The following is a 17,315-nucleotide window of genomic DNA, read 5'->3' as shown; positions in this document are numbered from 1 at the left end:
AGGGGATCCTCCTGACCCAGGGATTGAACCCGAGTCTCTTTTGTCTCCTGCATTGGCAGGTGTGTTCCTTAACACTAGCACCACTTGGGGAAGCCTGATTAACATTTTATATGTCATTAACAAAATAAATATAGGCAATCCTCATCCACAGCCCCTGACATATTAAAGAGAGATAATAGTATTAATGAAGTGCATCCCAGTAGAAGTATGCAATAGTACCTACAGATTTTTTTTTTTTTTTTGCCAAAGCAAATGAAGCCTCTAAACAGAGATGTATATTTAGTGACATGATGGAGAGGCAAATGGTGAAATCTTGAGTGTGGGGATGCTACTGTACAGACATCCTCGTTTTATCAAGAAACTAATTTCAAGGTGGAAGATGAATGAGAAATATTGATTTAAAGAGAATTAAAAGACATATCAAAATGTAACATGTGGGCCTTGTTTCAATTTTGATTAGAAAAATATAATTGTAAATATGTGTATTTGACTATCAGAAAAAAGCAATGACTGGATATTTTATGGTTTTAGGGGATTACTGTTGATTTTGTGTGTTATTGGTGTTGGTATCATGGCTATCTTTATAAGAGTCCTTATGTTACTAAAGAGATAAGTACTGAAATATTAATGGTTAAAATTAGTTGATGTCTGGGCTTTGCTTTAAAATAAGGTAGTCGTGAGCTTAATTCAGTGGGAGTATAGATCATACAGACTTCCTCAGTGGCTCACCAGTGAAGAATCTGGCTGGATGCAGGAGCCATAAGAAATGTGGACTCGATCCCTGGGTCAAGAAGATCTCCTGGAGGAGGGCATGGCAACACACTCCAGTATTCTTTCCTGGAGAATCCCATGGACAAAGGAGCCTGGAGGGCTACAGTCCATGGGGTCACAAAGAATTGGCATGACTGAAGTGACTGAGCATGCACACGTAAATAAAACAAGAATGATCACAATTTGATCATTGTAGGTCAGTGATCCGATCCCCTCCCAAAGGCTCTGACTATAAATATCATCATATTGGGAGGGAAGAGTGTTGATACATGAATTTTGGGAGGGTGCAAATACAATCCAAAACACTCCACCTTTCTAAATAATTAATGCTTTTGCATACAGTAGTCATGTAAGGATGAGAGAGTTGGACCATAAGGCTAAGCACTGAAGAACTGATGCTCTTGAACTATGGTGTTGGAAAAGACTCTTGAATCCCTTGGATGTCAAGGAGATCAAGGCAGTCATTCCTAAAGGAAATCAACTCTGAATATTCACTGGAAGGACTGATGCTGAAACTCCAACATTTTGGCCACCTGATGAGAAGAGCCGACTGATTGGAAAAGACCCTGATGCTGGGAAAGATTGAGAGCAGGAGAAGAGGGAGGGGACAGACGATGAGATGGTTGGATGGCATCACTGACTCCAGGATATAGACGAGGACAGAGGAACCTGGCATTTTACAATCTATGGGTCACAAAGAGTCAAACATGACCTTGAGACTGAACAACAGCAATATAAAAAGACTCAGGTGTGTGGTTGTGGCATGGGTTGGCAGAATGTAACTGGTGACCCAAATCGTCCTGCTGTCTATGTTTGAATGATTTTTACAATTTATAAAGAGTTGAAGACAACTATTATTTCTGACACATGAAAACGACATGCAGTTCAAATTCTGTTGGCCATCAGTGAAGTTTTATTGGAATGCAGCCACATTCATTGATTCACATGTTGTCCATGTGGCTGTGTCCATGCTGGGAGGCAGAGCTCAGCAGCTGTGATGATTATGTGGTCCTCAAAGGCTAACCTGTTTCCTCCCTGTTGACTCGTGGCAAATTCGCTTCTTGCTGCCCTCTTTTTGATTTGTAGGCAAACCTGAAGAAACTTTGGTCAAAGGGAAGAATACATAGATCAGTGAGGTCATCCGAAGGCCTGAGGACCAGAGACAAAACGTTAGAAAAGTTTGATGTAAAAGGCAAGTGATTTAAGGGTATTTCTGCGTGTGTGTGTGTGTGTGTGAGTGTGTGTGTGAGCTTGTATTTGAAAACTATGATGACCTTTGGCCCATAGACTATGAAGTCAACAGCATCTGCTAATATTTACAGAAAAATGATATTGAAGGTTTGAGACTGCACTGGAAGTAATTCTTGAATTTTCTCAAAATAGCTGACCTTCAAGTGTCCTTGTGGCATTCCCACAGGGCACAGTCATTCTCTTTAGGGAATGAATTAAAAAAAAGAGTGATTAAGCAAGGCAACAATCATGTGTATCTTGGATTTGCGGGGGGAAGAATTCTGAGATGACTAGAAGATGATACAAATGTATATATATCTATATATCTGGAAGGTGATATATGTATATATGTGTGTGTGTGATGTGTGTATGTGTGTGTGTGTGTGTATAGGTATGGGAATTCCTTGGTGGCTCAGTTGGTAAAGAATCTGCCTGCAGTGCAGGACACCTGGGTCTGATCCCTGGGTCGGGTAGATCCCTTGGAGAAAGAAATGGCAACTCACTCCAGTATTCTTGCATGCCTAGAAAATCCCTAGGACAGAGGAGCCTGGTGGGCTACAATCCATGGGGCCACAAGAATCGAACATGACTTAGCTATTAAAACATCTATAGGTACAGATGGATATAGATATAGTTTGGCATTCCAGGCAAGGGAAACTGACTTAAAGGGAAGGAGAAACAGCTCAAAAAACTAGCGCCCTGGCTAGAGTTGACTCCCATGAACAATGGGAAGAATGGGAGATGCACCTGGAAAAGCAGGCAGTAAGCAACGTGACAATGTTCAGACACTAAAGAGGACCGTTGACATTGAGCAAGCCACAGGCTGCACTGATGCTTTTAAGCATATGACCTAGTGAGTGTCACATTTTAATCAGCTATTTATTCAGTAAATATGTCCTTTAAGGGTTCATCCTAAGTGACATCTCTTTCCTGTGGACTAAAATCAATTCTTTATCTCAAATGGGCTCAGGAACTAAGTATTAGGTGAATTTGAAGTTTGTAATTTTTTACAGCTTGTTGACTGTGTCTCTCCTGAAATGAAGCGTAGTATTATAGGTGACAGGTGGTGCAAGTATAAATGACATAATGCGTGTGAAGGCATTTGAAAAAATATAACAAGCAATATGAATATGAGGAACTGTTCCTGTGCTTATCAGAGTCACCATCATCATCATTATCATTGTGTTGTAACCTTCTGCGGAGGAGCTGACACGCGGCGTGTACCCTCCTGTGTGAGCTTTGAACTTTCTATGAATTACGATGAGTATAGATTTGGCAACGCAGAACTTCCAGCCTGGAACTTATTAACCTTACTAATGTAATTGACCTAAAACAGCATTCACAGTTAAAGCAGTGGAGTTCCTTGGAGCAGTTGGTATTCTAACATGAGGGATGGTTTCTGTTCTGTTAACCCAGGGAATGCAGGAGAGAGAAAACATTTTAGTGATTTCCATTTGGAACCAACTGTTCTCTCTGTGGGAGACAGAGGAAGGAGTCAGGCACCCCCTTGGCCATCAGACCGGAAATCCCAGGATTTAGGGCTCTGTGGTTCCCTGGGAAGGAGGTGTCTTACTAGCGAAGGAGAACAGTACACACTCCCAAGCTCTATTCATACTGAAAGGTCAATGACAGAGATCGTAGCTTCTTTCCTTGGAGACGAGAGAGGGGGATGACCTGATGATCTCATATAGGAGAAGGCACAGCAGTACCAGAGGAGAAAATTCTACTCTAGTCAGTGATAATTTATTAATTATGTGAGATAAAGAAGGTGGAGAAGGAAGAGCTCTTTATTCAATGAAGTAAACATTATGGTAGCAGCAGTCAGAAGTAATGGAAGATGAGAAGGGAATACTTCCACCCGAGGGGGCTTCTCGGGGGGCTCAGTGGTAAAAGAATCTGCCTGCCCACACAGAAGGAGACCCAGGAGATGCAGGTTCGATCCTTGAGTCAGGAAGATGCCCTGGAGGAGGAAATGGCAACCTGATCCAGTGTCTTGCCTGGAGAATCCCATGGACAGAGGAAGCCGGCGGGGCACAGTCCATGGGGTCACAGAGAGTCAGACACGACTGAGTGTGCACGCATGCACACACACACACACACACACACACACCTTAAAAGGGAAAGCCCACCTGCGATTCTGGTCTTGTCGTTTTCCCAGTCCAAATGAAGCATACAAACTTGATCTCCCATTAAGTCCCTTTACCCTCCCTTGTTTATACTATAATTATCTTGATTATCTTATCTACATATGTTTGGAACCACATTAGATATGATTTTTGATTCCACCATCAACATAATTTAGAAAACTCTAGAGGAGAAGTAAAGTGTATTCCATTTATCCATATTCTTGCTTACAGTATTTTTTCTTCCTCTCTTATATTTCAATATACCATGGCAAGAATACACAGAAGAACTATACAAAAAAGATCTTCACGACCCAGATAATCACGATGGTGTGATCACTGACCTACAGCCAGACATCCTGGAATGTGAAGTCAAGTGGGCCTTAGAAAGCATGACTATGAACAAAGCTAGTGGAGGTGATGGAATTCCAGTTGAGCTATTTCAAATCCTGAAAGATGATGCTGTGTAAGTGCTGCACTCAATATGCCAGCAAATTTGGAAAACTCAGCAGTGGCCACAGGACTGGAAAAGGTCCGTTTTCATTCCAATCCCAAAGAAAGGCAATGCCAAAGAATGCTCAAACTACTGCACAATTGCACTCATCTCACACACTAGTAAAGTAAAGCTCAAAATTGTCCAAGCCAGGCTTCAGCAATATGTGAACCCTGAACTTCCTGATGTTCAAGCTGGTTTTAGAAAAGGCAGAGGAACCAGAGATCAAATTGCCAACATCTGCTGGATCATGGAAAAAGCAAGAGAGTTCCAGAAAAACATCTATTTCTGCTTTCTTGACTATGCCAAAGCCTTTGACTGTGTGGATCACAATAAACTGTGGGAAATTCTGAAAGAGATGGGAATACCAGACCACCTGACCTGCCTCTTGAGAAATTTGTATGCAGGTCAGGAAGCAACAGTTAGAACTGGACATGGAACAGACTAGTTCCAAATAGGAAAAGGAGTACGTCAAGGCTGTATATTATCGCCCTGTTTATTTAACTTATATGCAGAGTACGTCATGAGAAACGCTGGACTGGAAGAAACACAAGCTGGAATCAAGATTGCCAGGAGAAATATCAATAACCTCAGATATGCAGATGACACCACCCTTATGGCAGAAAGTGAAGAGGAACTCAAAAGCCTCTTGATGAAAGTGAAAGAGGAGAGTGAAAAAGTTGGCTTAAAGCTCAACATTTAGAAAATGAAGATCATGGCATCTGGTCCCATCACTTCATGGGCAATAGATGGGGAAACATTGGAAACAGTGTCAGACTTTATTTTTCTGGACTCCAAAATCACTGCAGATGGTGACTGCAGCCATGAAGTTAAAAGACGCTTGCTCCTTGGAAGGAAAGTTATGACCAACCTAGATAGCATATTCAAAAGCAGAGACATTACTTTGCCAACAAAGGTTCGTCTCCTCAAGGCTATGGTTTTTCCTGTGGTCATGTATGGATGTGAGAGTTGGACTGTGAAGAAGGCTGAGCGCCAAAGAATTGATGCTTTTGAACTGTGGTGTTGGAGAAGACTCTTGAGAGTCCCTTGGACTGCAAGGAGATCCAACCAGTCCATTCTGAAGGAGATCAGCCCTGGGATTTCTTTGGAAGGAATGATGCTGAAGCTGAAACTCCAGTACTTTGGCCACCTGATGGGAAGAGTTGACTCATTGGAAAAGACTCTGATGCTGGGAGGGATTGGGGGCAGGAGGAGAAGGGGACGACAGAGGATGAGATGGCTGGATGGCATCACTGACCCGGTGGATGTGAGTCTGGGTGAACTCCGGGAGTTGGTGATGGACAGGGAGGCCTGGCGTGCTGCGATTCATGAGGTCGCAAAGAGTCGGACAGGACGGAACAACTGATCTGATCTGATTTCCTTTCTGATTAGATAATTTAGCTGTTCTTCTAGGATAGTTCTGCTGGTGGGAAATTTTCTTGGTTATCCTTCCTCTAAGAGTGTCAGTTTCTCCTTCTTTGCTGAAAGTAGTTGTGTTGGATAAAGGACTCTATACTGTCAGTACTAGACTTTCAGTACTTGAAAAATACTGTGTCATTTCTTTTTGGCCTCCACAATTCCTCATGAGAAATGCAGTTATTCAAATTGTTTCCACCTATACTTAAAGTGTTATTTCTCTCACTGCTTTTAAGAAGTTCTTTTTTGCCTTTAGTTTTCAGAAATTTGACTATGATATGTCCTGGTATAGATTCCTTTGGGTTTATCCTAGTTGGAGTTAACTCAGCTGTTTGCAACTGTATGTTTTTGTCATTTGCTAAATTTGGAAAAAATTTATCCATTGTTTCTTCAAGTATTTCTTGATTTCCATCCTTTCCCCCTCTCTTTCTGAAACTCTAAGGGCATAAATGTTGCATATTTTATTTTGTTCTGCAGATCCCCAGGCCTGATTCTTTCCTACTGTCTACTCTTTCCTTTTGCTCCGATGAAATAATTGCCGTTGTTCTTCCTTCAAGTTCAGTATTTCTTTCTGATTCCCACTCTATCCTGACACTGAGTTCATTTACTGGATTTTTTGAGTTTTTGGTTATGGAACTTTTCAGTTCAAAAATATTCTCCCTCGTTATATGTTCTGTTTCTCTACTTATACTATTTCTTTGCTGAGACATTCAGCTTTAAAAAAAAAAAATACTTCTAATGTGTTAGTAGGCTTCCCTGTAGCTCAGTGGTAAAGAATCTGCCTTCAGTTCAGGTGATGTGGGTTCGCTCCCTGGATCCAGAAGCTCCCCTGGAGGAGGAAACGGCACCCCACTCCGGTATTCTTGCCTGGGAAAACCCCATGGGCAAAGGAGCCTGGTGGGCTGCAGGTCACAGGACACACAGAGTAGGGCATCATTTAGCAACTGAACAAGAACACCAACAAAATGCTAGTAATTGCTCACTGAAGCGTTTTTATGATGACTGCTTGAAATAATCCTAACATTCTATCGTCTTGGTGTTGGCATTTATTAATTGATTTTTTTCATGAATCTTCCTGCCCAGCACTCATCCCACTGATTAACTCCTACCTATTTTTCAGGTTTTGAATATCACCTCCCATAGGTAGCTTCCCTTGACATTGGTGCACAAAGCAAGTAAGCTCTGTGACTGTCCAGACTTTCTATCAGAAGGAAATTTTCTAATCAGAAATATGGAATGGAGGAAAACCAAACATAAATTGGCAAGAAATCTATTTTAAATATGAACACACCGATGGGATATAAGCAAAAGGAGAAAAACAAGTTATAACATGTATATACTAATCTAACAGAAAGAAATGGATAGGAATGGGCATATTTAATTCAGGGGACCGTTATATCTGCTACTGTGGGCACGAATCCCTTAGAAGAAATGGAGTAGCCCTCACAGTCAACAAAAGAATATGCAATGCAGTGCTGCTGCTGCTAAGTCACTTCAGTCGTGTCCGACTCTGTGCGACCCCATAGACGAATGCAGTACTTGGGTGCAATCTCAAGAGTGACAGAATGATCTCTGTTTGTTTCCAAGGCAAATCATTCAGTATCACAGTAATCCAAGTATATGCCTCAACCACTAATGCCGAAGAAGCTGAAGTTCAGTGGTTCTATGAAGAGCTATAAGACCTAGAACTGACACCAAAAAAGATGTCCTTTTCATCATAGGGGACTGGAATGCAAAAGCCAGGAAGTCAAGAGATACCTGGAATAACAGGCAAGTTTGGCCTTAGAGTACAAAATGAAGCAGGGCAAAGGCTAACAGAGTTTTGCCAAGAGAATGCACTGGTCATAGCAAACACCCTCTTCCAAAAGCATAAGAGATGACTGTACACATGAACAGCACCAGATGCTCAAACCTGAAATCAGATTGATTATGTTTTTTGCAGCTGAAGATGGAGACACTCTATACAGTCAGCAAAAACAAAACCACGAGCTGACTGAAGCTCAGATCATGAACTCCTTATTCACAAATTCAGACTTAAATTGAAGAAAGTAGGGAAAACCACTAGACCATTCAGGTATGACCTAAATCAAATCCCTTATGATTATACAGTGGAAGTGACAAATAGATTCAAGGGATTAAATCTGATAGCAGAGTGTCTGAAGAACTATGGACAGAGGTTTGTAACATTGTACAGGAGGCTGTGATCAAAACCATCCCCAGGAAAAAGAAACTCAGAAAGGCAAAATGGTTCTCTGAGGAGGCCTTACAAATAGCTGAGAAAAGAAGAGAAGCAAAAGGCAAAGGATAAAAGGTAAGATATATCCATCTGAATGTACAGTTCCAAAGAGTAGCAAGGAGAGATAAGAAAGCCCTCCTCAGTGCTCAGTGCAAAGAAATAAAGGAAAACAATAGAATGGAAAAAACTAGAGATCTCTTCAAGAAAATTAGAGACACCAAGGGAACTTTTCATGCAAAGATGGGCATAATAAAGGACAGAAATGGTATGGACTTAACAGAAGCAGAGGGTATTAAGAAGAGGTGTCAAGAATACACAGAACTATACAAAAAAGATCTTCATGACCCAGATAATCACAATGCTGTGATCACTCACCTAGAGCCAGACATCCTGGAATGTGAAGTCAAGTGGGCCTTAGAAAGCATCACTACGAACAAAGCTAGTAGAGGTGATGGAATTCCAGCTGAGCTGTTTCCAATCCTAAAGGATGATGCTGTGAAAGTGCTGCACTCAATATGCCAGCACATTTGGAAAACTCAGCAGTGACCACAGGCTGGAAAAGGTCAGTTTTCATTCCAATCCCAAAGAAAAGCAATGCCAAAGAATGCTCAAACTACTGCACAATTGCACTCATCTCACACTCTAGCAAAGTAATGATCAAAATCCTTCAAGCTAGGCTTTAGCAGTACATGAACGGAGAACTTCCAGATATTCAAACTGGTTTTAGAAAAGGCAGAGGAACCAGAGATCAAATTGCCAACATCTGTTAGATTATAGAAAAAGCAAGAGAATTCCAGAAAAACATCTGCTTCATTGACTATGCTAAAGCCTTTGACTATGTGGGTCACAGAAAGCTGTGGAAAATTCTTCAAGAGATGGGAATACCAGACCACCTGACCTGTCTCCTGAGAAATCTGTACGCAGTTCAAGAAGCAACAGTAGAACTGGACATGGAACAACAGACTGGTTCCAAATTGGGAAAGGAGTATGTCAAGGCTGTATAGTGTCAGCCTGCGCATTTAACTTTTATACAGTGTACATCATCCGAAATGCTGGGCTGGATGAAGCACAAGCTGGAATCTAGAATGCCAGGAATCTGGACTCATTGGAACTGACTCATTGGAAAATACCCTGATGCTGGGAAAGGTTGAGGGCAGGAGGAGAAGGGGACGACAGAGGATGAGATGGTTGGATGGCATCACCGACCTATTGACATGAGTTTGAGCATTCTCTGGGAGTTGTTGATGGACAGGGAAATCTGGCGTTCTGCAGTCCATGGCGCTGCAAAGAGTCAGACAGGACTGAGTGACTGAACTTACTGACTGAAATTCTCATTAATCAACCTAAATAGCAGACAATGCAATTATTTTTAAATATGAAAACTAATGAAAAATTCCTAATGAACAAACTTAGAATAAAGACAAGTTGCTGTTGTTTTGCAGTCCTTCACTGTTATCATTTCACATCAGCCTTCAGTTGGTTCCTGGGCCATGTGGCCATGATATCTGCCACTGTTGACAGCGATACCCAAACAGATCAGACAGTGCAGTGCTTTGCTGGAAATCAGGATTTTTAATTTCAATACTTTATTTAGTTATTTTCATTCATTTTGAATTATGAGAAGATATTTTGTTAGTATATATAGAGGTCCAATAGTTTTTGGCAGGACATGGTCCTTGGAAATATACTAGATGTTATGTTATAAGAAGCGCAGGACAGCTGGTGTGTTTGAAGCTCATATCCCAGGGTTTGATCTAAAGACAAGATCCAAGGGAAGAGGGAGAAGGCACAAGGAATCCACCTGCTAAGCCAGCTTCATCCACGGAAGTTTGTATGAAGTCAAGGAACATCTACTGCCTGAAGCAGTTGGTTTTCCTAAAAGCAAAGGGAATTGAATTCAGTTTTCTTCTGCATGCAGTCTCTTTGCAGTATCACCACACAACACTTAGCAATGACCCTACATGCTCAGTGTATTCACTGGACAGGGGAGAGGGTGGTTGTTTACACTTTAAAAGTTGATTGTTTATATTTTAAATGCTTTATTAAGAGGTAAATAATAATCCCTATACATCTACTTGACTTAAAAAGTAACTTATTACCCATCATTTGAAGCCTCTCTCTTCACCATTCACTTGTCTCTCTCTCCCACCACATCAAGAGTAATCACTGTCTCAGATTTTTATTTGCTATTTCACTTCTGCTTCTGATGAGTAGACTTCCTCAGTAATAAATAACATAGGTCTGCATTTTTTTAAAAGCCTTTTATCTATGTATTTGGCTGAGTTGGGTCTTAGTTGTAGCATGCAGGAATTTCATTGTGGCATAGACTCTGATTTTCAGCATAGGGGATCTAGTTCCCTAACCAGGGATTGAACCCAGGCACCCTGCATTGGGAGCTCTCTGGACTACCAGGAAAGTCCCAGGTCTGTGTATTTTAAAATATATCTGTGGCATAATTTGTACATATTGTTTTGGCAACTTGTTTTTATTTTCCATTGACGTGAGGAAAGATATACTGTTGGCACATGTAGCTCTGGCACATTTATTTTAACTTCTTTGTTATATTCCATTGTATCACTACTTTTCTTATTGAGATTTAGAAGGATTTTAAATTTTGCTTGCTAGTTCTCTAATGCTTTGTTACTAAATTCAAATATATTCCTCCAATTGACATTCTGTTTTCAGCCTTTAAATGTCTATTTATGACAATTATATTATAACATAGTTGAATAATCATAATTTATTATAATTTATGTTTTATTAGATTTTATTTTAAAACTCTCTGAGCCCAAATCATAAATATGCATATTTTAAAATTTCTTTCTGAGGTATTTAAAATTTTGTTTTTTACACCTTGGTCTTCACCTTCCGTATATGTATGTTTTGTTCCATTTTTAATAACTTTTTTGAATGATAACTGATGGTCTAAGTACTATTTGTTGCGATTACAGTTCAGTCTCAGATGTGTGTGTGTGTGTGTGTGTGTGTGTGTGTGTGCATGTGCTCAGTCACAAGGTCTGTCCAGCTCTTTGTGACCCCAGGGACTGTAGCCCTCCAGGCTCCTCTGTCCATGCAGTTCTCCAGGCAAGAACACTGGAGTGGGTTGCCAATTCCTTCTCCCGGGGACCTTCCCGACCCAGGGACTGAACTCCCATCTCCTGTGTCTCCTGCCTTGCAGGTGGGTGCTCTAGCATTGTGCCTCCTGGGGACATGTTGTTCAGCTTCTTTTCCTGTCCCACTGGTCTCTCCCCAGGCCAGTCCTTTTCTGCTCCACTGACCTCTCCCTGGGCCAGTTCTGTACACTCTCAATTCCCATAGCTGGATACACGCTCAGGAAAGAAACTGCTTCACTTTCTTGGTCTTCTTCTGCACTGTCTTGTCTACTTTGATCATTTATTGTATGTAAATCCTATAAACAGTTTACCAAATTGCAACAAAAACCCTGTTGGAACTTGTCATGAAATTGTATTACATTTTGATGAATTTGGAGACATGTAACATTTTATGCTGATGAGTCTTCCTATCAGTGGAGAAGGTCTCTCTTTCCATTTATTTAGGCTTTCTACCAAGTTTGTCAATAATTTTACCTAAAATTCATAGACTCACTAGAATTTTTCTTGGATGCTCATAATTTTGTTTGCTGTTTTTAAATGTTATTTTTGGTGGTTGCTGGCATATAAGATTTCTTACTGAGATTGCACATGCGCCTTGCCAAACTCATATGTCTGTATATTAAAAAGTACATCTATGCTCCCTGCTTCCCCTGCTTTTCCCTCACAGCAGAATGGTGGAAAGCGCTAGCTTTGGACAAACAAATGGATTGTGGAGGAGGGGGCAGGATTCCTGACTCTGAGGAATATTTGTGCAACTTCTTCAATTTTGGGGAAATTAAGTGCCAGCTTAAACTATATTGCAGTCTGACACCTGGAAGAAATTACATAATAATCTCTCGGAACTTCAAGTTTTTTTAGTTATCTCTCTGCATCTCAAAGATATTAAATAGCACTGACTACTTATTGCGTGAGCAAGCAATAAGCCAGGGAACGTAAAATGCGTGGCGTGCAGGAAGTTCTTCATAACTGTGGCTGCAGGGATAAGGGCGCCAACGACGATGATGACGCTGGTGGTTCTTGTCTCCACGACATGTTCCAGTCAATATAGGAGTGAAAATATTCGTGCAGCTTCTTCGATTCGAGGGAGATAGAGTGCCAGCTTGCTCTGTATCAACGTTTATAAACCTCAGTAATACTGGCACTTTAGGTCGGACGCTCTTAGAGGGGAGAGTAATGTACTGTATATTGTGGAGTATTTAGCAGTGTCCATGGCCTCTAACCTAGATAGCATATTCAAAAGCAGAGACATTACTTTGCCAACAAAGATTCATCTAGTCAAGGCTATGGTTTTTCCTGTGGTCATGTATGGATGTGAGAGTTGGACTGTGAAGAAGGCTGAGCACTGGAGAATTGATGCTTTTGAAGTGTGGTGTTGGAGAAGACTCTTGAGAGTCCCTTGGACTGCAAGGAGATCCAACTAGTCCATTCTGAAGGAGATCAGCCCTAGGATTTCTTTAGAAGGAATGATGCTAAAGCTGAAACTCCAGTATTTTGGCCACCTCGTGCGAAGAGTTGACTCATTGGAAAAGACTGTGATGCTGGGAGGGATTGGGGGCAGGAGGAGAAGGGGACAACAGAGGATGAGATGGCTGGATGGGATCACTGACTCAATGGGCGTGAGTCTGGGTGAACTCCTGGAGTTGGTGATGGACAAGGAGACCTGGCATGCTGTGATTCATGGGGTTGCAAAGAGTCGGACATGACTGAGCGACTGAACTGAACTGAACTGAACTGGCCTCTATGCTTCCCTGGTGGCTCAGACGGTAGTGTCTGTCTACAATGCAGGAGACCTGGTTCGATCCCTGGGTCAGGAAGATCCCCTGGAGAAGGAAATGGCAATCCACTCCAGTACTATTGCCTGGAAAATCCCATGGACAGAAGAGCCTGGTAGGCTACAGTCCGTGGGGTCGCAAAGAGTTGGACATGACTGAGCACACTTTCTTTCTTCTTTCTGGCCTTTATAGTTCAGTTCAGATCTGTCACTCAGTCATGTCTGACTCTGCCACCCCATGGACTGCATCATGCCAGGCCTCCCTGTCCATCACCAGCTCCTGGAGCTTGCTCAGACTCATGTCCATCAAGTCAGTGAAGCCATCCCACCATCTCATCCTCTGTCACCCCCTTCTCCTCCTGCCCTCAGTCTTTCCCAGCATTACAAGCTTTTCCAATGAGTCAGTTCTTCACATCAGGTGGTCCAAGTATTGGAGCATCAGCTTCACCCATCAATCCTTCCAATGAATATTCAGGACTGATTTCCTTTAGGATTGACTGGTTTGATCTCCTCACAGTCTAAGAGACTCTCAAGTGTTTTCTCCAAAATCACAGTTCAAAAGCATCAATTCTTTGGTGCTCAGCTTTCTTTATGGTCCAACTCTCACATCCATACATGACTACTTGAAAAAACATAGCTTTGACTAGATGGACCTTTGTTGGCAAAGTAATGTCTCTGCTTTTTAATACATTGTCTAGGTTGGTCATAGATTTTCTATCAAGGAGCAAGCATCTTTGAATTTCTTGGCTGCAGTCACCATCTGCAGTGATTTTGGAGCCCAAGAAAATAAAGTCTGTCACTGTTTCCATTGTTTCCCCATCTATTTGCCATGAATTGATGAGACCAGATGCCATGATCTTAGTTTTCTGAATGCTGAGTTTTAAGCCAGCTTTTTCATTCTCCTCTTTCACTTTCATCAAGGGGCTCCTTAGTTCCTATTGGCTTTCTGCCATCAGGGTGGTATCATCTGCATATCTGAGGTTGTTGATATTTTTCCTGGCAATTTTGGTTCCAGTTTGTGTTTCTTCCAGCCTGGCATTCCCCATGATGTACTCTGCATAGAAGTTAAATAGCAGGGTGATGACATACAGCATTGTTGTACTGCTTTCCCAACTTGGAGCCAGTCCATCGTTCCATGCCTCTACAGTGTGAAAAGGCAGAATGGTAGGACACTGAAAGAGGAACTGCCCGGGTCGGTAGATGCCCAATATGCTACTGGAGATCAGTGGAGAAATAGCTTCAGAAAGAATGAAGAGACGAAGCCAAAGTGAAAACAATGCCCATTTGTAGATATGACTGGTGATGAAAGTGAAGTCCTATGCTGTAAAGGACAGTATTATATAGGGATCTGGAATGTTAGGTCCATGAATCAAGTTGGAAGTGGTCAAACAGGAGATGGCAAGAGTGAACCATGACATTTTAGGAATCAGTAAACTAAAATGGACTGGGGTGGATGAGTTTTATTCAGATAACTATAACTCATTCAAAAGGACATATGCAGCATGTCCGTGGCTCCCAGGACTGTTGTATTCATTGCCCCTGATCTGCACAGGCCACTGTTGACCAACACCTCTGTCCAGGACTTCTGGACACTCACAGGCAAATCTGGCTCCGTCTCTTGTGGGATCAGTGCTCCTTTCTCCTGGGTCCTGGTGTGCACAAGGTTTTGTTTGTTTCCTCCCAGAGTCTGATGGAAACAGTGACAGACTTTATTTTTGGGGGGCTCCAAATCACTGCAGATGGTGACTGCAGCCATGAAATTAAATTTCTTGTTCTTTGGGAGAAAAACTATGACAACCTAGACAGCATATTAAAAAGAAGACATTACTTTGCCAACAAAGGTCCATCTAGTCAAAGCTATGGTTTTTCCAGTAGTCATATATGGATGTGAGAGTTGGACCATAAAGAAAGCTGAGTGCCAAAGAATTGAAAGCTGATGCTTTTGAGCTGTGGTGTTGGAGAAGACTCTTGAGAGTCCCTTGGACTGCAAGGAGATCCAACCAGTCCATCATAAAGCAAATCAGTCCTGAATATTCATTGGAAGGGCTGATGCTGAAGCTGAAACTCCAATGCTTTCACCACCTGATGAGAAGAACTGACTCACTGGAAAAGACCCTGATGCTGGGAAAGATTGAAGGCAGGAGGAGAAGCGGATGACAGAGGATGAGATGGTTGGATGGCATCACCGACTGGATGGACATGAGTTTGAGCAGGCTCCAGGAGTTGGTGATGGACAGGGTAGCCTGGCGTGCTGAAGTCCATGGGGTCGAAAACAGTTGGACACAACTGAGCAACTGAACTGGCTCTACTCCTTAGATGCCACCCTTCCTCATGTGCAGCAGTGACAACCAAAACATCTCCGAGCATTGCCAAGAATCCCTGGTGGCAGAGGGGAGCCTATGCCCCTTAGTTGCCAAGAATCCCTGGTGGCAGAGGGGGGCCTATGCCCCTTAGTTGCCAAAAATCCCTGGTGGCAGAGGGGAGCCTATGCCCCTTAGTTGCCAGAAGTCCCTGGTGGCAGAGGGGGGCCGATGCCCCTTAGTTGCCAAGAATCCCTGGTGGCAGAGGGGGGCCGATGCCCCTTAGTTGCCAAAAATCCCTGGTGGCAGAGGGGGGCCTATGCCCCTTAGTTGATGGCCACTGGTCTGTGTAAACCTCCAGTCTCTCTGTGATGGCCTCTCTCTCACTCCCGTAGACTCCTCAGGCTGCACAAAATAGTTTTCCTCCCCACTCTCTCTGTCTCCATCCTGTCTTGTCTCTGCATGCCCTTCCCCTTGGTGAAGGTTATGAAGTCAGGAGTGCCTATGGGCAGGAAGTCAGAAACTGCACAGATCTGGCCCCTTAAGGAATGTTTGAGTCTGGTGTTGAAATCCACATAGCTCTGTAGTCCCCACAAGTGAGAATACCTACCTTCTTTCCCAGAGCTAGCTGGTGTGTGGTCCACTCACCTTTAAACCCCTCTGCAACCCGCTCTGTGTTCCAGTCTGCTGGGCTTCGTAAGCATAGCAGCTTTTGGCAGAGAACCTGATCTTTCAAATTATGGAGTCAAGGCTCTTAAAAAAAATAAATAAATTTGAACATAGCACATCAGATTTTACTTTGAAATGAATAGTGAGGAATCCATGGAAAGAATTTCAGAATCCTTGAAAGGAACAATTAAACATAAAAGAATGTTGAGAAGAAGCTTTATCCTCAAGGAGGAAGCGTACGGGCTAGTCAGAATAGTGTAGCATGTGCTTGGGGCATGTTTGGCCGCTTTGAATAGCATAGAACACTGACAGGGTTCACCTTGCTGAGGTGTGAGTGCGGTGCAGGATAACAGAGGTCAATGTGGCTCTTCTCTGGGGGGGTTACTACTGTTTGTTCGTCACTCAGTCCTGTCCAACTCTTTGTGGCCCCATGGACTGTAGCCCACCAGGCCCCTCTGTCCCTCGAATTCTCCAGGCAAGAACACTGGAGTGGAGTGCCATTTCCTTCTCTAGGGGATCTTCCCCACCCACGATGGAACCTGGGTCTTCTGCATTGCAGACAGACTCTTTACCAACTGAGCCACCAGGGAAGCTACTACCATTCCTTAGTGGCAAACTCTGATGGCGGAGGTGTCCTAGCTGACGAGTGCTCACCTCTTAAACAGGCTGGCTCGCCCCATCTCCTCTTCTCCCTGTGCTGGTTTCACAGTGGATCAGACGCTCACCTGCCCCACGGCGGGGTCAGCTTCCCAAGCTGCTTCGACACTGCAGTCACCCCGAGGAAGTTAGCAGTGAGGAGCAAGGCTCAGAAAAGAGAGACGCGCTGCCTCTTCCCAACGCCCATTAGCTCTTTGCCCTGCATCGTCCAGCCTTTCAGTCTTTGTCTGTTATGCTCACATTCCTGAATCTTTCACCTCTGTCCTGACATCCTCCTTAAAAGGCTGAGACAATGAGGACCTGTTCTTACTTCGCAATCCTTGGAGGTCAGCACCCTGTCCGCTCTAAAGAAATCATCTGCATTTCTTTGTTGGTCTTCCCACCCCTACCCTTCCCTGATCCAGGCTCCAGCATGACTTTCCTTCCCACGTAATCTGAGTATTGAGACACCAGCTTCCATTAAGAGAACTGTCGAAGGAAAATCACACTGAAGAGGTTAAAATAGGCAAAGGAGGCTCTTCAAGACATTTTCCTGG

Source organism: Bubalus bubalis, chromosome 14, assembly GCF_019923935.1.
Source record: "Bubalus bubalis isolate 160015118507 breed Murrah chromosome 14, NDDB_SH_1, whole genome shotgun sequence".
NCBI lineage: Eukaryota > Metazoa > Chordata > Mammalia > Artiodactyla > Bovidae > Bubalus > Bubalus bubalis.
This window is presented reverse-complemented; position numbering follows the sequence as displayed.